Here is a 27,421-nt window from a genome sequence, read left to right on the forward strand (position 1 = left end):
CACACATTAGAAAGGCTAAAATTAAGGAATATAAGATTACTTATATTCTTTGCCAACACCATACCTCATGTTGGTAAGGATGTGAAGTAACTGACATTCTCATAATTGATGGTGGGAATGTAAAATTTTATAACCACTGTAGAAAACAATTTGGAACTTTCTTGAAAAGTTAATATTGTACCCATCATAAGGTCATATGATCAGAAATTCCATCTGTAGGCAGATACCCTAAATAAATGAAAACATGTACACACAAATACCTATGTGTGAATGTCCATAGTGGCTTTCTTTTTTATTTTATTAAATTTTTTTTAATGTTTTCAATTTTTGAGAGAACACAGAAAGCAAGTGGGGGAGGAGCAGAGAGAGAGGGGGACACAGAATCTGAAGTAGGCTCCAGGCTCTGAGCTGTCAGCACAGAGCCCGACGTGGGGCTTGAACTCACCAACCAGGAGATCATGACCTGGCCGAAGTCGGACGATTAACCGGCTGAGCCGCTCAGGCGCCCCCTCATAGTGGCTTTCTTTATATTAACCTCAAACTGGAAACAACTCAAAGTTCCATCACCATGTGAATGGATAAATAGACTGTGCTATATTCATACAATAGAAATATTACTAACCAACATAAAGGATAAAACTAGTGATGCATGCAACAACATGGCTGGATTTGAAAACCATGAGGCCCTGGGGTGGCTCAGTTGGTTAAGCATCCATCTATTGATTTTGGCTAAGGTCATGACCTCACAGTTTGGGTGGGATGTTGGTCACAAAGAGGCATGAACTTTTCATGGCAATTGAAATGCCTGCTGTTTCGATTGTGGTGACTGATTCATGGTTATACACTATGTCAAAATTTATATGTGTGCAATTTACTGTACTTTAACTATATCTAAAGTTACAAAAAAGGAAACAAAACATTTAAAATGGGTTGTCAACTTTACAGAAAACTCACTTGGTATATTGCTTGGAATTTCTTTGAATGTTTTAGTAAATTTGAAGTGTCTTAACATCATTAATGATATTAATTTTCTTTTTCCTAACCCATTGCATGTCTCTTCTTTTCTTCTTCAATGCCTTTTGGAATTTTTACAATTTCCTAATGAAATTATTGCACACATTTGTTAATTTTTTACACCAAATTTTTCCTGTTATAAATTATATATTTTATTGAAATTTCTTCTTTGCATCTGTTATTGGAATTCATGGGTGCAGTCAACTTCTATATATGAATCTTCTAGTAGCTTATTTAGATAAAAATAGTTATTACTGTAACTTTCTGTTTGTCTATTTTTTTTGGCTTTTGTACATAAGCAACCTTGTGTAGTACAAGTCATTAGAAAATAATAGCATCTTTATGTCACTTACCTCCCCATTCTCATAGAATTTTTTTTTCCTCTTGTATTGTGCAGGCCAGTACCTCTAGTACAATATGGATGGACATGTTGCTCACAGATGTCATTGCTTATTATTCACTTTAACAAGAATAACTTAAATGTCTTACTTTTGAGAATAATCATTGATATAAGCTTTTTGAAAAGAAACTTTATCAAATGAAGAAAGGTCCTTCATGTTTATCCAGGCTTTTTTAGTGTTTCGTTTTCACCATGAATGATTGTGCAATTGTATCTAATATTATTTTCTGCATCAATTCATACGATTACATAGGTTTTCCACTTTTTTCTGTTGTATGACAAGTGACAATGAATTTTAATAGCCACAGAAACTTGCCTTTTTTGAATAAGCCATACTGATCACAATGTTTTATAGTTTAAGACACTGTACACTGGGGGCGCCTGATTGGCTCAGTTGGTTAAGCGTCTGACTTCAGCTGAGGTCATGATCTCATGGGTGGTGGGTTCGAGCCCAGTGTTGGGCTTTGTGCTGACAGCTCAGAGCCTGGAGCCTGCTTCGGATTCTGTGTCTCCCTCTCTCTCTGCCCCTTCCCCGCTCACACTCTGATCATTTCTAGCTCTCAAAAATAAATAAACATTAAAACACTGTACACTGAAATATGATTAAGGTGGTAAATAATATGTCATGCATATTTTACCACAATTAAAAAAGTTCTGGTTAAAATTCGTATCTTCTGCTTGAATGTTTTATAGATCTTCCCTATAAAAATGTCTGTTCCTGAATATTTTCATGAAAATAATTTTATTGAGTAATAGAATAACTTAAAATTCCAATATATTATTGATTAATTCTGGTCCTTGCAATTATTCTATAAAATTGTCCATTTCTTGGGGTTCTTGGGTGACTCAGTCAAGTGTCTGACTTAGCTACATTTCTAATATTGTTTATCTAGGTTTCTCTTTTTCTCTTGAACAATTTTGTCAGTGTATTGTTAGTTTCTTTTAAGAACTAGCTTTGATTTTCCTAAACATATTTAATACCTGTTTTCTATTTCTTTATTTTCTGTTTTTTTTTCTACTTTCTTCTTCCTGATGTGTTATTTTTCTTTTTTTTTTTTCAAAAAATTCCATTTTCCCTGCATTGATTTCCAGTCTTTCTTTTATCTCAGTATAAGTTCTGGGATGGCAAAATTCCCTAAGGTTAAAAAGTATATTTTCAAGATCTAAAAATGTTCAGATATCCATTGTATGTTATGTTTCAAGTGTATTTGAGCTTTCCAAACCTGCACAGAAAATTTAATTTACATTTAGTTATCCTTTTTATTGATTTCTTAAATGAATGCTTTGGCATCTGAGAATGTAACCTGTTTAATGAAAGGTCTTTAAACTTGTACAGAAATGTCATATATCTTGGAAAGACATCAACGGTCACCTGTTTTACATTGTTTCTCGAAAATTATGTGTATTTTCACCTGTGGTAGCAGCATAACATGTAATTTTTTAGATTACATATGGTAATTATCTTATTTCAATATTTTATAGTCTGTGAACAGAGGTTTGTTAAAGTTTTCAGCTCTGATTTTAGACATATTTACTTCTTCCTGGTTTTGTTTCATATGTGAGGTTATATTACTAAATGTGCAAAAGTTGAGAACTGCAATATCTTTCTCTTACCATCATACACTGATGGCCCTCCTTATCCCTTAGTGATGTTTGGTTATCTTCATTTTTTGCTGTTGACAAACCTCTACACTTATAAAATGTTCAAGTGTTTAAACTTGAATCGTATTTTATTTCCTACATCATTCCTCTTAATTTTTGAGTTTCTTTTAACATATGTCACTGTGATCAGTATTTGGCATCATTTGCTTTTTTGAGTCACACCAATTTTTATTTTACTTGCCATATTTAATATGCATACTAGTATATTGAAATATGGACCCACCGACACTCTTCCTTTCCTTTCATTGCATATTTTCATGATTCCATTTTTGTATTCTGCTAATTTGTAAATGATGTACTCTATTTCATTTTAGTAATTATGTGTGGTTCATCAAATTCTGAAGTTAATCACCACCTTTATTTTTTTTTTCCCCAGGCAATAGAAGGTTCTTAAAATAAAACCAGTTTTTCCCTCCTTGCATCATTGGATATTATTATATATCTTGGTTCTATCATTTCTTTTCCAAAAGTTATAAATATTTAATAATGTGTTCTTTTGAGTCTTGTGTTTCAGCACATATTTGGAGGACTGTCTTCAGCTTTCATTCCTTATTGGTCTGAAGAACAATTCATATGTTGCAATGTGGACATATTTCCTCAATGCGAGGTCAATTTTTTAAACTATGTTTATTGCAGCTAAGGTAATGTCAAACTCTGAATTTGATTTATCTGAATTTTTTTTTTCTACATTCAATCTTGAAATGCATATTCACTGCCTATGAAATTCTAAATTAACATATTTTTTTCATATTTAATTAGATTATTCTACTCTCTTTTGGGTTCCACAGCTGTTGCTGATCTCTCTCTTTTTTAAATTTTTTTTAATGTTTATTTATTTTTGAGAGTGAGAGAGAGAGACAGAGTGTGAGAGGGGGGAGGGGCAGAGAGAGAGGGAGACACAGCATCCGATGTAGGCTCCAGGCTCCGAGCTGTCAGCACAGAGCCCAACATGGGGCTCGAACTCATGAATGATGAGAGATCATGACCTGAGTCAAAGCTGGATGCTTAACTGACTGAGCCAGCCAGGTGCTTCTCTATTATCAAGCCCTTGTACCAAAATCCCCAATTTTTCTTGTTTGTTTTTCAGGTTCCTCGTCAAAATATTTCTTGTCCTTAACGTGTTCTGCAATAATTGTGATTAGGAGACTTCAATATTTGAAGATCAGTTTTTTTTTTTTTTTTTAAATCAGTTTAAAGTATGTCTTAGGTTTCTTTCTTTCTTTCTTCTTTCTTTCTTTCTTTCTTTCTTTCTTTCTTTCTTTCTTTCTTTCTCTTTCTTTCTTTCTTTCATTTCTAAAAGCTCCCTTCAAGTCAGAATGTAAATTTTGCTATTTCGTATGTCTGTCATGAATTAAACTACCATGTATTTTGTAATTAGTTTCTTTAACATTATGTACTCCATAATTCCAACCTGTAATCTTTGTGGATCTGAGTTTGTAGATTAATCTTGTTAACCTACATCTGTAATGGCTTTTATCTTCCGGAGTTAAATGATTTTTAATTATTTGCTCTTGGTCCTTGGGATCAGGTGTGTGTTTAAAGAGAACTCCCTCATACAAGATTTAAGTTTGCTTTCTTCAGGTGCCAGGGCTTAACCAAACCAGGTCCAAAAGAGATTTTAGGTAGCATGTATAGTGTCATTATGGCCCGATACATCTACACATCTATAAATGCCAGCTCATAATACTAATATTCTCAAAGAAGAGTTTCACTTTTTAACTCTCCACAAAGAACCAAGGCCCAGACAGGCAAAATGGTGCTTCGTCTTATAGTTTCCAGTCTCCTACTGTATTCATTGTTGTAGCCCATCTTAATTATACCTTAAAAATTTAGGTTACATATCATCCTATATATTCAAGTCTTGTCTTTTCTAGGAGAAGTTATATCTCTACTTACTGATACCTTCCGAAACAGCAGCCATATGTAATTTTATGAGTCCGCTAAGTCTGCCATGACAAAATACCACAGACTGGGTGGCTTGAATAACATACATTTGTTTTCTAACTGTTCTGAAGGTCGGAAGTCCAAGCTCAAGGAACCAGCAGGTCTTGTCTCTTGCGAGGTGCTGGCTGAAAGACGCCCACCTTCTCAGTGTGCCCTCACACGGTTTTTCCTCTGTGAGAATGCATCCTTGGTATCTATTTCTCTTTTCACAAGGACGCCATCCATGTTGTCTTCGAGTCCCACCCATATGATCTCATTGAAACTTAATTCCTGTTTAAAGGCCCTATCTCCAAATATAGGCAACTTGGTAGTTGGGATTTCAACACCTAGATTTGGGCGAAGGGGACCAATTCAGTCCATAACAATAGTTACAATGTTTTGTTTTTACTGCAATGCTCTCAGACCTGGATTACTTCTATTATTATTTCCTATGCCCACTTCCAAGTTAAGCTTGTAAGTGCCTTGGTAGCCGTCTTGATTTCATTAAAGATATTTTACTTTTATCTTAAATGTTTATTTTTGAGAGAGAGAGAGCACAAGTGGGGGAGGGACAAGCGAGAGGGGCACAGAGGATTCGGAGCAAAGCGGGCTTCATGCCGACAGGAGTGAGCCCAGCTCGGGGCTAAAACCCACAAACTATGTATGAGATCATGACCTGAGCTGAAGTTGGTTGCTCAACCAACTGAGCCACCCAGGCACCCCTGATTTCTTTGTTAATATTACCTTAAAGAGTTTGTTGATTTTTGCTTCATTGACTGTCTAGCCACCAGTGACGGTAGTCCTGTGTCCTTTAACCCCCGAGACAATTTGTTGCTTGGATTTCAATAGGAGATTCAGAACTACAATTTTCCAAATGAGCTCACCCTCACAACTAGCAAGTTTCAAGTTATATTCAAGTAGAAAAGATATCAATTAATACAACTTTACCCCCCCCCCATACTTTACCCAAATTTGAATAGCAAGATATTCTTTTAAATCATAAGCTTATTAAACACTTGAAGGAAAAGCCAAGGTTAGTAAGATGAGAAGTCTCTGAAGATAAAGAAAGCCTCTGGTAGTTTACTCTAAATCTTATCTTTGGGTCAGAACCTCTTGGCTTGTGTCTTTCCTAAGCAGCTGATTTTACTTATACTTTAACTTATGAGTAGTTTAAATATTAGACATATATTAAAACAGACTTCCTCCCCTCATCACTATCTTTGTTCTCTCAGAAATCTCATTGAGAGTTTGATGGGATGGAATCTGCCAATGAAGAAAGAAACAAGACATGTGCCCTCCTCAGGTTGAAGGCACAGCCGAATAATTTTGCTTCCCCTCCTATCGGCCAAAACATTTATTTTCATTTTTTTTCTTTCTTTCTTTCTCTCTTTCTTTCTTTCTTTCTTTCTTTCTGTTTCTTTCTTTCTTTCTTTTCTTTACTTCTTTCTTTCTCTCTTTTCTTTCTTCTTTCTTTCTCTCTTTCTTTCTTTTCTTTCTTCTGTCTTTCTTTCTTTCTCTCTTTCTCTGTTCTTTCTTTCTTTCTTTCTTTCTTTCTTTCTTTCTTTCCTTCTTTTCTCAAGTTAGTTAACATACAGTATTGTCTTGGCTTAAGGAGTAGAACCCAGTGATTCATCACTTATATATAACACCCAGGGCTCATCCTGAAAAGTACCCTCCTTAATGCCCATCCCCCTTTTTCCCCCCGCCCATCAACCCTTAGTTGGTTCTCTGTATTTAAGAGTGTCCTACAGCTTGCCTCCCTCTCTGTTTTTATCTTATTTCACCTTTTAATTCTCTCTTCGGAAACTTTGTCCTACATATTCTCTCCCATCATTCCTCTGATTTCCAAGGATCTTAAGAATCAACTAATATATACTTAGTTATAACCCATAGTTAATTTCAGTTAGCATTAGGTTTCCACTCTGCATTCAGCTAGGAAAAAAAAAAAAATATATATATATATAACAAAGGTCTCCTGGTACTACTTACAGCCTTGCCTTTACCACCACTTACTAGTCTCTGGACGTGGATAAATAACTTTCTATTTATTTAATACAGTATTTAATCTACGTTGTTATTGTAAGAATTCACAGTTGATATAGGAAGTATCTTACAACAACTTTGCATACCTTAGGTACTCAATGAAAGTATTATTTTATTTTATCCATGAATTTTGTTTTGTTTACCCTTCCATCTCCACTACCTCAAGGAGTTACTGTCACATAATGTGCATTCAGTGTATATTTTTTGAATTAACAAAAAGCAATTACTATTATTTTTAAGCCAGCAATACTCTGTTTCTTTTTTTTATTTAAAATTTTTTAATGTTTATTTATTTTTGAGAGAGAGAGAGAGAGATAGAGGGCAGGGAAGGGGCGGGGAGAGCCAGAGACACAGAATTGGAAGCAGGGTCCAGGTTCTGAGCTGTCAGCACAGAGCCTGACGTGGGGCTCGAACTCACGAGCTGTGAGATAACAACCTGAGCCAAAGTTGGATGTTCAACGGACTGAGCCACCTAGGCGCCCCTCTTTCTGTTTCTTTTTAAGGCCAATAATCAAGGCTCACCTCCTTCCTAAATATTTTCTCATTAGTCTCATCCCACATCCAACTTAACATATCATTGTAGTTTCTTTTTGATTTCCCTCTGGTTGTTTTTGTGTTTATAATAATTAGCTTCCTTGAGTGCAAATGATGCTTATCATATTATAGATGCACTATACCATATACAGCACTTAACCAACGACTGGTTGTGTGATAGATCCCCCAGAAAACAAAGCCTTGGTGTTGGAAGGAAATTTAGAGGTCATTATGCTAATAGCCACCTCAAGCAAGCACACCACATGAATTTGGGCATGTCTTTCCTCCCAGTCCCAGGTTCTCACTGGCCAAATAAAGCAAGAACAGATATTTGTCCCTTTAATCAAGAACGAAATATGCATTCACTTGTTCAGTGATGGTCAGACAAGGTTAGGCTCCATTGACATTGATAGATAACTCAGAGGATGTTTGGACAGACCATGCATTAATCTGATTTCTGACAGAATATGTTCCCTCCCATATCTAGCCTCAATTAATGGAATTGTAAAAATAGCCACAGGATCTCCTGAAAACCCAAAGGTGATATATAACTTATTTATTTCAAAATTGTCTGAAACCTTATGTGTGCCAGTGTTATTATTTTCCTTCTTCATCATACATGACATCAGAAGATCCAAAGAGAAATAACACATCTATGCACTTTTTGTGGCTTTCCTTTTCTGTGGAACACCCTTCTACTCTTCCTTCCTTCCTTCCTTCCTTTCTTTCTTTCTTTCTTTTTCTTTCTTTCTTTCTTTCTTTCTTTCTTTCTTTCTTTCTTTCTTCTTTTGAGAGAGAGATACAGACAGACAGAGCAAGAGCTGGGGAGGGACAGAGAGAGAGGGAGACACAGAATCCGAAGCAGGCTCCAGACCCTGAGCTGTCAACACAGAGCCTGACGTGGGGCTTGAACTCATAAACCATGAGATCATGACCTGAGCCCAAGTCAGATGCTTACTGACTAAACCACCCTGGCGTTCCATACATTTCTAACATTAGCAGTTAAATATTTAGTGCTTGACTCTACAGAATACTTGCAAGTTGGTAGTTGTGCCCCTCAGATCCCCATTCTCATCCCCCACCTGACCAGCCTCAAATATATTACACTTCACCATTATTCATTCACATATTCCATATTTGCGAATTCACCTAATCACTAAAGTTTATTTGTAATCCCAAATCAATACTCATGTGCTTTTGTGTGATCATTCCTAGACAGGTGCAGAGCATCAAAAATTTGAGCTGTCCTATGGACATATTCCCAGGTGAGGTCAAACAGGGTGATACTCTGCCTTCTTATTTCAGCTCTCATACTATAAACAAGCATCCTTTCTCAGCATAGTTAGTGCTGCTTTATTTATTTTTTTTTAACACTTTTGTGCTTTTGGTTAATGATTTTACTGTTGAAAATGGCCTACAAACCTAGTGCTGAAATGCTGCCTGCTGTTCCTAGGCACGAGAAAGCTGTGATGTGCCTTATGGAGGAAATACATGTGTTAGGTAAGTTTAACTCAGGCATGCGTTGTAGTACATTCAGTAGTGAGTTCAATGTTAATTAATCACTGTGTATATTAAATAACGACCTTTAAAAACAAATAGACATCAAACAAGATTGTGCTGACTAGCTGATGAAAGTGTCGTGGCCAGGGGCTCAGAGGACCCCTGTATTTTCCCTAAAACCTTCAGTTTTCATTAGTTCATTGTGTGGCAACTTTATAGAACCTAACTTTCAAAGATAATAAGAACTGATCATATATACTTTTGTTCTACTTGATAAGTATGGCAGGCATTGCTGGCTGCCGAACGTGATCTTTACTTCCATTTCTTCCTTAACAGTAAAACTGTAATATGCACACATCTGTGTTGATCTCGAGAACCCATCTCTTCAATGGCCAGTGCAACTATGGTAACAGGTAATGCAGTTCTTGTCACTGTGATATAGTCGTATATTCGGTATAGGTGGTAATTCTCAGAGTGGTCTTTGTATTCCTTGATGCTTCCCAACTTCCCATTTCTGGTTAACCTCAAACAGAACAGCTAGGGGGTGGGGATGGTGGCAGACATCCTGTAAGAAGCAATGAATGGGATGGCAAATTCTCACAGTGAATCTTACAGCAGAACATTCAGATCTCTGAAGCTCAGTCATTGTCTTTACCGTGATTGCTTACTTGAGGGTGTCTCTTGGTGTCAGACAAATAGTTTTATAGTTTGCACTGGACACATTATCAGGGCACACATCCACCTTTCATTCTACGTCCTGAACACTTTTTTTTTTACGCCCCTGAAATCTTGTTCTATCCTTTCCCTCTGTGTCTTCAAACCTACAAAGATATGACATAAAGGTTGACACTGCTTTCCTCCTATACTGCAACTAGCCCTTGATATTTGGACAAATGGTTTTTTTATTGCCCTGGGGAAGCGTCTGACATTTCAGGCCATTTTAGAATCCTGTTCTAGCACCTCAAAGCCTTACGTTACACATACATTTATCCTACTCCCTGGAAATAGGAACCAAACATGTAATATCTCTTCTTACAAGTACAAGGTATTTTAGGAAAAGCAGTGTATTTCCCATAAATTAGGGGAAGTGAGCACAAATTGCATTTTTGGAGTATTTATTGCCACGTACAAGGTCCTGTTGATATACCGGGATAATTAATCTTGAGACAACACAAAAGAAAGCAAAATCTGTGAGCTAGATATCACCTCGCTCATTTTGCAAATAAGGACACTGAGCTCAAAAAAAAAAAAAAAAAAAAAAAGAAAGAAAAGAAAAAGAAAACCCCTTGCCAAAGGTCACAGAGGTTGTATTACTTATCACGCAGAAAAGTAGTGACTTTAAACAGCAGTATTTAATTAACAGTAATTGATATAGTTTCTTTGGGTCCGAGACTCGGGAATGGTTTGGCTTGACATTTCTGAAATTGGGTTCTTCTCATGAAGTTGCTGACTAATGTCTCATGTGGCTTCAGTCAGCTGAGGTCTGACTGGGGCTGGAGGACCCATTTCTAAGGTGGCTTCACTCACATACGTGACATGTTGGAAGAGGCCTCATGTCCTCACCCTATGGGCCTCTCCACAGGATTGCTTGAGTATGTTCATGGCATGGCAGCCAATTTCCCTGGAGTGCGAGATCCAAGAGTGCCCTGTGAAAGCCACAATGCCTGTTCTGAGCAAGCCTGAAAAAAGCTCACACTGTCATATCTACTGACTCAACGGAAGGATGGGTAAAAGGAGCCAAGGATTACTGGACCACTGTGGAGGTTGTTTACCACAGAACATTAAGCTGAAGAAATTTAAACAAACAAACGAACAAACAGCTTCAAATGCCCATGCACATCCTTCATACCATGCTATCTAAGCAATTTAGACATTTAGGCACATTTCCATACTTTATTGCATTCTGGATCTCAGGAAAGGTGGTGTGGACCTATCTCCATTTATCAGGCTGGTTGGAGATTTGAGTGCAGTGTGCATCATTCCTGACAAGAACATGTAATAAAACAATAATAAAACAAATTTAAGTGTCTTTATAATTCCAAGATCTGATCCAGAATTAATTAAAAACAAGAAAACAGAAAACAGTTCACTTGCTGGGTCTGGCAGATTAATGTCCTTACTCCTTGAGGCATTTGGTACATACCAAACCTATAGGAAAAATTAGTGCAAGGAACAATGCCCTTTGATGAAGCTCGGTAGAGTTTGTGTCCATACTCCAACATCAGATGCTCTAATTTCCTTAATTTCCTTGTGGCGAATGGAGTAGGATAAGATCAAAGCAGAGAAATTTGGGGCAAATAAGTTAGATCTCTTTCAATTTTTACTTCACTATAAAGGCATGTTTACTGGGAATTATATTACGATGACAATGGTTGGAATACAAATCATGATGATGGTTATTAATAGTTGTTGATTCTACCACAACCACCATTTAACGAGAATTTAAAAAGTGTACCTCTTTGTTTCAATCATTTACCTTCGTATAAACTATAGCTTATGAGTTAAGCAACCTCACTCCTATTATACAGACAAAGCTTTGATATATTAAGGAATTCAGCTTATACCAGATAGCTGAAGTGCAAAGCCTAGGATATCAAAAGCCAGAACCATTTCATTATATCCAAATGCTTCCGTCATCCATTGTTCATGCTCATATGGTCAGAGTCATTTTCTAAAGCAATTAACTCATTTTTCTTCATCAGGTAAGCAAAATAGTACCGTGTTCTTATGGCCGTGCCAAAGACTAAGGTAGTCTGATCAAAGAATTTTCCAGATGGCTGAAAGTTAAAGTGCACAAAATTTATTTTAACCACTATGGATAGAAGTCTTTCTCAGACATACTTCACACCTTCCCGAATCTTGAATGAGTATACGAAACCTCCATAACCTTTTCTTGATAAGGCAGAGATGACTATAATTTCTACTCTTGCTCTGGATTGTCATGCTGGGATACCATTAGGGGGAACTAAGGTCTTTAAAATTGCTTATCCCAATATTTAGAGACTGCCAGTAAGTTTCTTATATATTACAGCTGGATAAAAATACAGAACAAAATGTTTTGTCTTCCTTTCTTTTGGCATGGCAGCTGTCCTTTTACCTATCTCAGCTGGATTCTCTCCCCTACAATACCCACACACTCACTACGTAGTGGGCTAGAAATATACAACACAAAGGCAACAGTGTTGCTAGAATTGCACCTTAAATGAGAGTGTTTGAACCTCTTCTCCTGGTAAAGTGGGTTAGTACCAGCGTATGAATTGATTACATCTTACTTAATTTCTCAGAGGCCATTCACCTACCCTCCATTGTTCTCTGCAGCATTTTCAGACGTTTTTGAGGCTTAAGCAACCATTAAATAATTAGGTTTATATTGTAGTTAATAACAGCAATGTTGGACACCTACAATACTTAACAGAAGACAAGTATTAAACATGTTCTGGGCCTTTAAGGGACTGATTAATTTGTCCTTTGAGAAAAAGAAAGGGGAATCATCATGTTTGCACATGACATTGTTCAATGCTCAAAACAATGCTCTGAATTAGTTAACTGCTGTTCACAGCATACACATGGATTTAAGAAAAGTGATCAAGGACACAGAACCTGGGGTCAACCAAAGCTTTCTTTCATTTCAAAACCTGTGCCGTTATGAATTCACCATTATTCCTGCTATCAGTATGATGGAGTGGAACATATCAAGCAGAAACAAAAAGGTATGAACAGTCTTGATTCTGAAGTGTTATTGGTTTTAAAGTTTACCAATATTCCGGCAAAATTACAACAGAGGTTAAATGATTTGGTAAATGTACCCATTGACAGGAAGAGCCCCCATAGATTTAAAAATATATAAACATGAAAATACACCTTGGGGCACCTGGATGGCTCAGTTGATTAGCAGCCAACTTCCACTCAGGTCATGATCTAATGGTTTGTGAGTTCGAGCCCCACGTCAGGCTCTGTGCTGACAGCTCGGAGCTTGGACCCTGCTTCGGATTCTGTGTCTCCCTCTTTCTCTACCCCTCCCCCACTGGTTCTCTGTTTCTCAAAAATATATAAATGTAAAAAAAATTTAAAGAAAAAGAAAAGAGAAAATACACCTTTTGAATTTGAATGGTAAATTTCACATTGCGGAAACATCATTGACATCAGACCACTAGTAAAAACAAAATATGCAGTAGAGTGAAACATATGTTTTCTATGACTCTAGAGCAGGGGAATCAAGGAATGATGAGTGCTTGGAGATGAGTTTAATTCAAGAGGCAATACTGGAGTTAAGTTAATTTAGGACCAGAACTTGACTACGGTGTGACAACACATGGTTGTAAAGATGAAATACCGTTGCCATTAATCAGAAAAAACCCATAGATTTTCACGTCCATGGTTATCTCCTAATCCTTGGGTCAAGAGAAAAGGCAAGGTCAAAGAGGCTCTGGAGGAGGCTCTGGAGAACATTTTTAGATGGCCAGGCCTCTATTTTCAAACGACGGTGACTTTGAAAATGATCTGTGGGATGTCTCCCTGATCCTTATAAATGGATCCATTCAAGGTGAGGATATTTGCTACTGGGGATGTTTGCCAGATGGCAACAGAACACAGATGCTCATATGCATGCTTTCACCCCTCCCTCACACCAACACACATTCCGCTCTCAGAGGCCATCAGTAGAATTTCCGATTTGCTGCACAGATAGTAGAAACTCATGAATCAGTGAAGGTCAAAAGGCTAGACATTACACAAGTGGGATTATTTTAACAAGGCACACTAAAGCCAGGAAAGATCTTCAGATACTTCCCAAATACACCCCGACAGCGTGGGTATAGGAAGAAGCTTTACCCAAATGACAGAATGTGTCAAGCAAGCTGCAACTTAGAATCAGTGGAGAAAATGGTAACTTTCAATTATCTGCTAGTTTTCAATGGATCAAAACCAGCAATCCAACATTCTCACTGATGATTTTCTGGAAACCGATCCTTTGGGGTGATATTTTCCTCTCTTTTTAGTAGAGATATCACAGCCAAGGTTTTGGACCTGCATATTTGAACATGTGGGAAGTCCATACTTTAGGTGCTGAAAACACATTTTCCTGTCCTGGAGAGAGGAGATTTAACTATTCACCAGGCAACAGAGCAGATGTTATTGTGTGTTTCAACTGATAGATCAGGAATAACAACTGATTAAAAGAAGAAAAAAAAAAGAAAGAAAAGAAAACAAACAAAGTGGTACCCTCCTTTGTGGTTGAGCCATCTTCACAGTGGCAAAAAATGAAGCAATCATGAGGCATTACGGCAAATGGAGAGCACTTTATTCTGAGGTAAGAAAAGTCTGCCAAAGTCGGGGCACCCACTTAGAAAGGCCAACACAATCTGATTCATTTTATGGAAGTTTTAAGTCTTTTATTGTGTGTAGGGGGGAAAAGTTAATATTTTAATTTAGAATCACTTTTACAGCTACTGCTAGCATAGATAAAAATTTATAGTTTCACAGCTGTAGAGTTTTTAGATTTAATTAGAGAAACTGTTCCCTTTATGCAACAACTTTCTCACAGAGGTAGGCTGTGCTGATTTGAATTAATGTGCTTTAAATAATTTTTACTGAGTTTCCTGCTGTGAATAGCTAAATAGAAGTTTTGTGGTGCGTGATTTTAAAAGAATTTCTCCCCCCCCGCCTTAACTGAGTTTGGGATATTTTCCTGCCCTTAGCAACAACAGTTTATAAACAAACACTTTCATAAGGAGAAGAGGGGTCAATATGACCCTGTTGGTTAGTCAGTTCTTTGTTTTTTGAGATATGTGTGTTTCGTAATTGAAAACTAAAAAGAGAAATGTCTTATGAGGCCGCACCGTTGTCTTTATGAATTTCACAGGTTAGCTATAAAAACAAAGGAAGGGAAGAAAAATAGATGATGCACGTTTACATGCCAGACTTTGTCAAGAATCCAGAGTTCCATAAATTAGAAGCTGAAGAGATGACCATGAGATGGAGGAATCAAGAAGCCAGAAACCCACTTGGAAATAGCACCAGGGGTACATGAAAGCCATCCCAACAATGGCGGACTTAGAGGGTGCCCCAGTCCATCTGTGCATGGGAACCGGTTAGGCTTGGACTTCATCGAAACATCACTTTCAGATTCACATCTTTAATTTTTTTTTATGTTTATTCATTTTTGAAAGACAGAGAGAGACAGAGCACAAGCATGAACCGCGAGATCAAGACCTGAGCCGAAGTCGGATGCTCAACCGACTGAGCCACCCAGGCGCCCCTCAGATTCACATCTTTAAATGTGAAATGCAACTAAGCAACTCTTGTGTACAGTTTCTTTGGGTCTAAAGTTTTACACGTAAAACTGAATTTCAACCCAACAGTATGAGCAACAGGAAATAGAACCATTTCTCGTAATTTGACATTATGGAGAATACAAGTTTGAAAGTAAACCATTTACCTTAGCCCAGTTAACTGACACACCTAGATACACTACAAAAAGAGGAATTTAAAAGAACACAACTGAGCATAGGAATGTTTTGCTATTACTTCCAGCAAGCCTACCCTTCTCTCATTTCCCGACACAACTATTTCAAACTTTCTTCTTCGTCCCAATTAACCTATACTTTTCTCTTCAATCCTTCCTCTCAGCTGGAGAGTCAGTTGCCATCTCGGAGAGAAAACAGAAACCTGAAGGGGGAAATTCCACAAGTTTCTACCCCCACATTCATCCATCTGCATGCACTAGGCCCATGTTCTCTGTCTTCCCTCCAGTTATTGTGTTTATCTTCGTGCGTCTAAATAACACACTGATGTTGCTATAGTTGATTTGTAGGCTTTACTAATTGGTTTTCTTCCCAATGCAAAAAGCTATATATATTTTTATGCCTCCTTATACATACAGTTTATATTCGTCCCCATAGTCCCCTAAATGTCATATTGCTAATTGGGTACAAAGGTAAATACTCTAGAATCATAATATTTACAATTTTTTAAATGTTTATGTATTTTTGAAAGAGAAAGTACAAGTGGGGGAGGGCAGTGAGAGAGGGAGACACAGAATCTGAAGTAGGCTCCAGGCTCTGAGCTGTCAGCACAGAGCCCGACATGGGGCACGAACCCACAAACCATGAGATTATGACCTGAGTCGAAGTTGGATGCCCAACCGACTGAGCCATCCAGGTGTCCCTCTAATTGTAATATTTTATATCTATTATATTCTCTTTGCCACTGGGATTAAAATTAAACTATGATTACTTTTGATTTCTTTAATTTGTATGGAGGTGGATTTTTTTTATGTTGTTTCATCATTTAGATTTCTACATGTATAAATTCAACATGACTTCTTTGCCAAATACTGGGATCCTCAAAAGACTTTCAAATGCTTCAGATATTACATTCACTTTGTCTTTCTGAAGAAATGTACCCCATAACTTCGGACTTTCTTCAACCATGCAGGGTGTCCTTTGCTCTGTGTCCACAGCAGGCTTGCAGAAATGTGTCTTTACTGCCCTCCAGAACATTTCCTCTCTCTGATGCCTATGTTGGTTCTTCAGCTTCCAGGATTTCATGTCTTCCATTTTCCTAGTTTACTCCCTTTAAAATTTTTTTGAAGAATAACCCTCCAATGACTTGCTAGAAAAGAATGCATTACAAGGAGATGGTGTGTGTGTGTGTGTGTGTGTGTGTGTGTGTGTGTCTTGCATATTAATTTTATGTTTATTGGAACTTCACACTTGATTACTTCTGTACTTATTAAATACTAACTCCTCCTTCCCTGTTTCTCCAGGCCCTGGAAACTACCATTCTATTCTCTGTCTCTATGGATTTCATTACAACTTTTTATAAGTGGAATCATGCAATATTGGTTCTTTTCTGAGTGTCTTATTTCATGTAAGAGAATGTGTGCAAGGTTCATCCATGTAGCATGTATCAGAATTATGTTTGTCTATTATCTTTCAATGGGCACATAGGTTGTTTCTACTTTCTGGCTACTGTGAATAATGCTGTTAGGAACATGGACGGGTAAATATCTGTCAAGTCCTTTCTTTCATTCCTTTGGGTATATTTCCAGAAGTGGAGCTGCTGGATCATATAGCAATCCCATGTTTAAGTTCTTTTAGAAAGTGCCATTTTCCTTAGTGGTTGCACCATTTGACATTCCCGCTGGCAATGCCCAAGGACTCCAATTTTTCTTCAGCCTCATTGACATTTATTTCTGCTTTTTGTTTGTTTTTTCTTTGTTTCATAATAGCTATCCTAATGGGTGTGAAGTGGTCTCTCATTGTGGTTTTGCATTTTCCTAATAATTAGTGATTTTGAACATCTTTTTATGAGCTTATTGTCAACTTGCACATCTTTAATGATATGTCTGTTAAAGTTCTCTGGTAAAGGCAAGTGTTTGGGCAAATATTAAAAAAATGTAACATTGTAATTTTGACTGTTAACTCCACTTTTTATCAGGCAAGGTTTAAAAGATAATTGAATAAAAATAATTATAAATTTATGTTCATGTGTACACAATATATAAAGATGCAATCTGTGACATTAATAAATAAGGAGAAAGCATAAAGGTGCAGAGTTTTTGTATGTGACTGAAGTTAAGCCAGTATCAATTTAAGATAGATTATTACAACTTTTGGATGTTATATGTAATCTCCATAGTAACCACCAAGAAAGTATCTATAAATATATACAAAATGAGATATATACAAAATGTGACAAAATGTGTCACTACAAAAAAATCAAATAAACACAGCTAATGTAATGTAATACAATGTTAATGAGGGACAAAAGAGTGTAACACATATAGAAAACAACAAAATGGTAAAAGTTTGTGCTTCTCTATTCATAATCACTTAAACATAAATGGATTAAACTTCCGAAACCAAAGGCACTGATCGGCAGAATAGATTCAAAAACAAAAAAAAAAACAGGATCCAAGCTTTATGCTATTAAAAGGACAGACTTCAGATTTAAAGACAGGCATAGGTTGAAGGTGAAAGAAAGGAAAAAGATACTTCATGCAAGAAGTAACCACAAAAAACAGTGACCAAAGAGAATTATATATAAGGCTACACTAATATCAAGTAGACTTTATATCAAACATCTTTACAAAAGACAAATAAGATATATAATGATTAGAGAGTCCATTCATCAAGAAAATATAACAATTATAAAAATATATGTATCAAACTTCAGAACCCCAAAATATAAGAAATATTGACAGAATTAAAAGAAGAAAGAGATAGCTCCATAATAATAGTAGGAGACTTGAATGCCCCACTTTGAATAATGGGTAGAACAACAGACAGAAGATTAATAAGGAGAAAGAGGATATAACAACCAGATAGAACATTCTCCCAAATCACAGCATGGTGCACATTTTTCTAAGAGCATATAGAAGTTCTCCAGGACAGTTCATGTATTAGGCACCGAAAGAAGTCATAATGCATTTTATTTTATTGTTTTAAAGATTTTATTTTTAAGTAATTTCAACATCCAACTTGCAACTCAAACTCGCAATCCTAAGAGCAAGAGTCTCATGCTCTACTGACTGAGCCAGCCAGGCACTCCTCATAATGCATTTTTAAAGATTGAATTCATAAAATATATTTCCAATCATAATAGTAGAAATGATAGTAGAAATTGGCAGAAGAAAGAAAACTAGAAAATTCCAAATATGTAGAAATTGAACAACACGTTCTTGAACAACCAGTGGGTCAAAGAAGAAATCAAAAGGGAAACCAGTAAACATCTAATGCCAAATGAAAATACAACAAACCAAAGCATATGAGATGCAACAAAATGGTCACTAGGAGTTTATGGTTGTAAAATCTTACATTGTATATAAAAAATACAGCTCTCAAACTAAAGAGGTAAACTTTACTCATTAAGGAACTGGAAGGAAGAACAAATTAAACCCACAGTTAGCAGAGGGAAGGTATCAATAAAATTATAAGAGGGATAAATAAAATACAATCTACAAAACAATTAAAAGAAACAACGAACGGGTTTGAAAAGATCAACAAAATGGGAACATCATTAGCTAGATGGACTAAGAAAAATCCTAAATACTCAAGTAATTAAAATTGGAAACGATAGAGGGAACCATACAACTGAATTTACAGAAATGGAAAGGGTTACAAAAGAGAAGTATAAACATTTGTATGCCAACACATTGAACAACTTAGATGAGTGGACACATTTCTAAAAACACACAATCTCTCAAGCCTGAATTGTAAAGTAATAGAAAATCTGATTAAAACTGTAACTGGTAAGAAGATCACACTAGTACTCAATTATCTCCCACGAAAGAAAAACCTAGGACCAGATTGCTGTACTGGTGTGTTGTAGCAAACATTAAAAGAAGACCTAGTCCTCATTCTTATCAAGTTCTTCGAGAAAACAGAGGGAGGGAACATTTTCAAATCCATTCAATGAGGCCAATATTGCCCCGATAACAAAGATGTTACAAAGAAAGAAAACTAACAAATCAATGACCACTACGAATACTGATGGAAAAATCCTAAACAAAATACTGAGAAACCAAATTCAACCACAAATTAAAAGTATTATATACCATGCACAAATGATCTTCTTAGGACACCATCTTGCTGACCTGATTTTCTCCCTTCATTTTTGAAGGATCACTCTAGATTCTGGTGTTTTGACAATATTGAGATCTATCTAATTCCTGTTAAAATTGCTGTTATAATTGTTATAGTTGCTATTTAATATTTATTTTTGTTTTATTCTGAAACGATTAACATTTCATTTTTGTTACCTAGTATTAGAAACTTTCAGAATGATAATCACTGGGGTGTGGAGCTATTAATCAACCATGCTGAATACTTTGTACATTTTTTAGTCCATAAACATATGTTTCAATTATCAATAATCTCCAAATATTTTGTTAATAACCCACTCTGCTCTTTATTTCTCATCTTTCTTTCTAGAACTCCTGTTATATAGAGTTTTGATTTCCTAGATACTTAGATGGTTTCTTTAAATATACCTATAATCTCTTTGTTTCTTTCATTTTCCATTTTTTTTCTTTTTAAATTTGCCCTCATTTTCAGGGGACATCAAATTTATCTTCCAATTTTCCAAAATGTGTTTTCATTTTATTCTACCATATTTTTTAATTTTTATAAACTATTTTCCTGTTTTCTAGACCTTTAATTTTCTTATTTAGCCGTTCACTTGTCATAGTTTCATATTGTTTCCTATCTATTTAAAAATAGTAATTTTGAGGGACACCTGAGTGGCTCAGTCAGTCAACCATCTTAATTTCACCTCAGGTCAGGATCTCCCTGTTCATGAGTTTGAGCCCCTCATCTGGCTCTCCACTGACAGCACTGGGCCTGCTTGGGATTTTCTCTCTAATCTCTCTACTCCTCCCCCACTGTCTCTTTCTCTCTGCCTCAAAATAAATACATAAAGTTAAAAGAAATAGTAATTTTTTAAAGCTCTTCTTCCTCTGAGACAGTGGAAATTGCATTTATTTCGTTTCTTTCATCTTTCACATTAGGGGGTATTCATTTTATATCTGTCAAGTTATACCTACACCAAAATGAGATAAGTGAAATGGTACACTGGCTGGTCAGAACCGTGAGAGGAAATTTTTATAGCTTCCTGCTGGCATTGTCATCAACATTTTGAAGCCAAAGGAAGGTGAGTACTCTTTCCAAACAGCACCACTACCCTCAATCATATATGGAGTTACATGTCCGGACACACTCCTAAAGAATGAATCTCTATCTGAATGGATCTGTTATTAAAGAACATTTCAACTAAATCCCTTCTTTTTACCCACCTCTTTTCTATACTTCTAGCATTACATGGCAGAGTATCTTATCACTGCCTTTTCTAAAGAGAATGACACATAAGTTATTTCTCAGTTATCCCTTAGGGTTTAAGGTTCCATTTCGTATGTATCTGTTCAATCTTTCACCACCAGTTCATTTACTTTTCAGATTAACTGTTGTTCGAGACCTGTTGCTACCCCTTCAGTTCTTATCTTTGTGTGGTTGTGTCTTTGAAAAAATCCCTTTACTGCCATTAGTGATGCTTTGGGAGATTATGATCATAGATAAATGTTTTCTATCTACAATCTCTAAACAAGAGACTTCCTTCTATTTTTTTTTTTTTCGCTTATACACTGCAACCAGGCTTTCGTCCCTATAACTCCATCAGAATTTTCACCCGCACAACTCCACAAGGTTACCAAAGACCTTTACCTTGTCAAAACCAAGGGTTAATATAATGTCCTTCAAAAGCAGTGACTTGCTATACTCACTTCTGAAGTGTAAGTTTGGCACAACTTTGGGCCTTAAGAACTGGAAAGTATTATGCTGAGTGAAATAAGTCAGCCAGATAAAGAGAGATATTTGTTTTCACTCATATGTGGATCTTGAGAAAATTAACAGAAGACTATGGTGGAAGGGAAGCGGGGGGAAGGTGGTTACAAACAGAGAAGAGGAAAGCAAACCATAAGAGACTCTTAAATACAAAGAACAAACTGAGTGTTGATGGGGGTTTGGGGGAGAGGGGAAAATGGATGATGGGCATTGAGGAGGGCACTTGTCGGGATGAGCACTGGATGTTGTATGTAAGCAATGAACTACAGAATCTACCCTAAAAACCAAGAGCACACTTTACATGCTGTATGTTAGCCAATTTGACAATAAATTATATTTGAAAGAAAGAATGTAACACAAGAACACATTGTGGACCTTTGGGGTTCATTATGAACACACAAAATTGCAAACATTAGATGTATCATGTTTGGAGTTGCACAATAAAAAGAAAATGGCAAATTCATTCAATTTTATAAACAATCCCTACGAGCCCATTATTTCAGATAAGCAGCTCTATGTTAATGATACACAGATGAACATTCCTGGAATTCACAACCTTGATAAAAAACACTTCTAAAAATATAAAATTAGATACTCTCATTGGGACCCGGAAAACATGTCAAAAAATCAAAATTTCAGAAGAATTTAGCATTACCTGGAAATTAAAGAAGTCCTCAAGATGATTCTGGGGATGAGTCTTGAAGCAAGAGAGGCCATTTGTTGGGTAGACGAGAAGGAAGGAAAGCACATAAGCATTAGCATGAACTCTAAGTAGAGGGAGCATTTATTGTACGATAGTGTGGCATCACACAAATTACCCTGCGAGCTGACACCAGGCAAAGGGATCTTAGTACTCAGTGGGGAAATGTATTAATCTTATATAGCTCTTAAAAATGCTTTGTCAAAAGGTTGTAAACTTTACTATTGGTTATAAATGCAAAGGGGGCTTTAAAAAATACCAAAATTAATATTCACTTAGTACATTGATCTAAAACATTAGAAACATTGTGAATTAAGTGGTTTATTTCTTTATAAAATATTTATAAATAGTACTTGCCTTCTGTTAGTCATATAACTTAGGCTACAGAATAAGCATCTTTTCTGTGCCTGTGAAAATTTTTATATGTCTCCTATGTTTGGATCAGCTTCCAGCACTTTACCCTCCATTCTTTAATTTGTGAAATAACTCTGAGAGTTCCTTCCCTGTGAAGTTTTTTGGCATCACCACTTTCTTTGAGATATCTTCATCCTTTTCATTATAACCACTTTCCTCATTTATGTTGGTAAATGCATCTTAGCTAAATTCCTCTAGCTGAATTTCTAGACTCTCTCAAATGGCAGCATTGCGGACAACTTTATTGTCAGCTATTTCTTCCATAATGGATTTTATGTTTGGTTCAAATTTCTGTTCTAACATTATCCTTTTTTTTTTCTGCACTTTCATCTTTATCGGTCACTTTTTTTTTCTTTCAATGATTTATTTTTGTAAAATATCACGAGGTCATCCCCAAGAGACCAAGAAGCGACACAATGACATACCTTGTTGTACATTCATGAACTGAGGAACAGATGCGTAGCAACCAACCCCCACAGGCTTTAACAGTGGTTACATGACGGGTCATGTATTGGGACATGGGGTTGTAGTCAGGGACTGATGTTGTTTAAGTACACTATGGTAACTAAAATTCATTCACATCAGTGCTACACCAAATGTGGACAGCCTTTGAGAACAGTCAAATGGTGGGTGCCTGGGTGGCTCAGTTGGTTTAAGCGTCTCACCTCAGCTCAGGTCATGATCTCATGGTTCATGTGTTTGAGCCCCACGTCAGGATCTGTGTTGACAGCTTGGAGCCTGGAGCCTGCTTCAGATTCTGTGTCTCCCTCCCTCTCTGTTCCTCCCCTGCCTGTGTCACTCTGTCTCTCAAAAATAAAAAAATTAAAAAAAACATTGAAAAAATGTTAATAACAGTCAAATGAATGATATATAAATATAGGACAGAATATATGGGATGAGAAAGAGCATAGTTACATAGGTATCAGTCCTCTGCTTAGGTTATAACGTTTTCAGTTACATTCAATAGCTCTTATCCTTACATGTAGATACACATCCTCTCATTGTACCTTGGGATATACATTTCCTATGATGTCCTGGGAGATATAGTCTATATTATTTCAGAACTTTTTTTTTGCTATTAAATACAGGCCTCCACAACTAACTCTTCTCTAAATGACAGTTGCTATTTATTTTTTGTGTTTTATTTTTTAGAGAGAGAGAGAGAATCTTAAGCAGGCTCCATGCTGACATAGGGCTTTATCCTGCGACCCCGGGATGATAACCTGAGCCAAAATCAAGATCCAGACGCTCAACAGACTTGAGCCTCCCAGGCAACTCAATTAATGGCTTGAACGAGTAAACATTTTTAACACTTTAGAATAGTTATAAAACTAAAATACTGTTAGCTATAAAAAATATCATTTTTTTTATGTTCAACGATGTTCCTTTAAATATTTGGTATATTTATCTGTCAGAGAGAAAGCATAGGTACGAAACTTCCTGGTTCGCAACTGACATCCCTCACAATTGACACCCCATAGCTACTCCTTACATTCTACCGGCCGTTGGCACTCCCTTCTCATTTCTTGCCTTTAAGGGGCTTCCGCTTATGAAAGAGTCAGTGGACCACCTGAAGGAATATGCCTTTTGCCTGGGCTTCTTCCTTCAATAGACAGTGATACTTTTCTGTGGTTGCTATTGTTGTTGCTGATTTAGGTCTTTTGAGCCGAGGGTTTTGAAGCTCTGCGGGATATATATGCTCGTCTAAGGAGCTCGACAGGCTTCTTGAATTCCAAGCAAGGCGAAGCATGGAAAGATAGATATATGAGACCAAGAGCTTGCCCATCAGTCAGAAGATCCAGCCCGAAGCGCACGCAAAAGCAAGTGAGAGAGAGAAGGGAGCCTGTGGATGTTTCTGTGTCTCCCTGTCAATCATCGGAAGCCATGATCCAGCTCAGCCAGTGAGGTGAGGGTCAGAGAAAAAACCCAGAGTCAGTACTCTTAATGATTCTGAATTTATAGTTCTGAAAGCAAATGGTTCCTTTACTCCTACTATATTAAAAGGGAAAGAGGATGAACTCAAAGGGAAAGAGGATGAACTCAGGAAAGACACAGGTTAGATCAATATATTGTGCATTTTAGTATTTGTTCACTGACCTACGTGGCTTAGAAATAGCATCTAGAGAAACAGATGAAACAAAACAAAGCAAAGCAGAAACTGAAAAGAAAAGAAGCCCTAAGGGCAATGGTAAAATGAATGGGTTATGATGGACTCTTCAGAAACGAGTGTAACTTTATGATTTTTCATTAGTCACACTATTTTTCATATCATTCTTAAACTGTGTCTAGATACTTAATAGTTGCATGTTCCTGATCTGAATCTTCATGCAGGTTTAAAGAAGGAAAGGAGTAAAATGATAACATTTGCCTAACCAATGTCCTGGAAACCTTCGCCTTGGCCAGACTGTGAAAATTATCAAGTAAATGATGTGTTTTATATTTCCGTTCATATGTGCAGTGTCCTGTCAGATTTTCTCATCATAGGCTCTTTAAGTAGCTATTTCTGGCCTTTGTATATATCTTCTTACTAAATGAGCATTCAGCTTTTTGCATCACTTGAAAGAAGGTGACAAATCAGCATTTCTCTCTAAATAAATTGTAGCTAAGAATGTAAAACAGTGTTGCTGTTGTTTTTTTTTTTTTTTTTCTTCTCTCTTCCATTTCCTTATTGTGATAGTGCCTAATAGATACCATCTTGTGGAAACTTTTCAGTGTTATTTTTAAGAGTTAATTTTTAGTTAACATTTTCTATGACTGTCAAAGACTGTTGTATACATTAGGACATTACTAAAACTTAGACTGGCATCCCTTCCTATCTTTTTCTAATGTGTTCTTCAAGCATGTATTTTACCTAAAATTTAAATCTTATTTCCAAGGCTAGGTGATTACGCAAGACAATTGCTAGGAGATCATTACGTGTTTAGGCATCTTCCTGCCCTAAATGTTATGATTTTCCCATTTATTGCAGTAATGAAATGGGGGCATTTTGTGATTTTTCCTTTCACATCTATGTAGAATATTTCTATTGTGACATGGATGTGCCCCTTGAGATGATTCCAATGGATCATGGCCATTAGTGAAGGAACAAAAGTATATTCCAAGTACAATGACTTCTCAAGCAGTCTTCCTTGCTTGCTAAGGGAAGGGTAGACTGGAAATGATTCCCTGAAAATGTTGCAACCAACCTCAATGAGAATGGGATTTCAGTTTGATACCATAGACCCTAAGTTGTAAACAACGAGGCTTGAGAGAAAATTCCTGGAGATTAGAAGGTAAGTAGGACAGTTTTACCTGTTCTGGAACTTCATGGAAATAGAAACATAACACAGGATGAACTCTGGTTCCTAGCTTATTGTGCAGCACATAGTGATTTTGAGGTTTATTCATGTTATTGTGGGTATATCATTAAAACCTGGCTCCTTTTCACTCATGAGTAGTTTATGTATCCACTTCCCCTTGCTTCATACTTTGGTTGTTTCTAGTTTGGGGCCAAGAACTGCAGAACTCTTGGCTCATAATGACTTCATCCAAACCTTTGCAGTAAGAGATGACCATTTCCCTCATGGCTCCAAGCATCATAAGGTAGTCATCCCTAGAATGGCCCTAGTTCCCCTATCAAAATGCCTACCTGAGAAAGCTGAAAACAGCAGAATTTACTGTTCCTTCTAGCCAACACCTGACAATAGCCCCCTGACTTCCCTTTCCTAAAGCGTTTAGTAAATTACAATTGTAAATCCTTCCTCTGTCCCTTTGAGGAGTATATGTGCCTTCTACCATTCTGGCATGTCTTCTCAAGGAGCTGAAAGCCATTCTTTTAAAATGTAATCATCATACAGGTGTATGAAAGGCAATTAATCATATAAGCATAGAGTCATTTCTAGCTCTTCTAGTATGCTCCAATGGTCTACTAATTTACCTGCCTTTAAAATAACACCATACTGCATTGATTACTATAGCTCTATAACAAGTATAGAAATCTGGTTGTGTAGTTTCTCTAAATTTGTTCCCCCCCCCCACCAAGATTAGTTTGATAACACAAGGTCTTCTGCATTTCCATATAAATTTAACAATTAGCTTCTATTTTTCTAAATATTCCCACTGGGATTTTTATTGTGATGTCATAGAAGATAGTGGATGTGTTAATAAGACTGAAGTTTCTAACCCATGTCACAAATTAAGAAATGCCTGAAGACTTAGAAGCATTCTGTTCAGGAGCTAGAGGAGGCAGAAACAATTCTTCCCTAGGGTCTCCTAAGGGCTTCCAACAGGTTGATTTCAGATTTATAGCCCCCAGCATAGGGCAGAATAATTTTCTGCTATGTTGAGCCACAAAGCTTGGGGTAATTTCTTTTGGTGGTCCTAGGATATTAATATGGAGTATAATCCTAAGAAATAGGGCAGCCAAAAAAATAGTTTCACACAGAGAGGGAGGCTAAGCATAAGAAACTCTTAAATACAGAGAGCAAACCGAGGGTTGATGGGGGTGAGGAGGGGGGAGGGGAAATGGGTGATGGGCATTGAGGAGGGCGCTTGTTGGGATGAGCACTGGTTGTTGTATGTAAGTGATGAATCACAGGAATCTACTCCCGAAGCCAAGAGCACACTGTATTCACTGTATGTTAGCTAGCTTGACAATAAATTATATTAAAAAATAAAATAAAATAAAATATTGAACGGAGCACCTGGGTGGCTCAGTTGGTTAAGTGGTTGACTTTGGCTCTGGTCATGATCTCGTGGTTTGTGAGTTTGAGCCCTGTGTCGGGCTCTTTGCTAACAACTCAGAGCCTGGAGCCTGCTTCAGATTCTGTGTCTCCCCCTCTGTCTGCCCCTTCCCTGTTCACACTGTCTCTCTCAAAAATAAATAAACCTTAAAAATCTTTATTAAAAAAATAA

Source organism: Panthera onca, chromosome C1, assembly GCF_046562875.1.
Source record: "Panthera onca isolate mPanOnc1 chromosome C1, mPanOnc1 haplotype 2, whole genome shotgun sequence".
NCBI lineage: Eukaryota > Metazoa > Chordata > Mammalia > Carnivora > Felidae > Panthera > Panthera onca.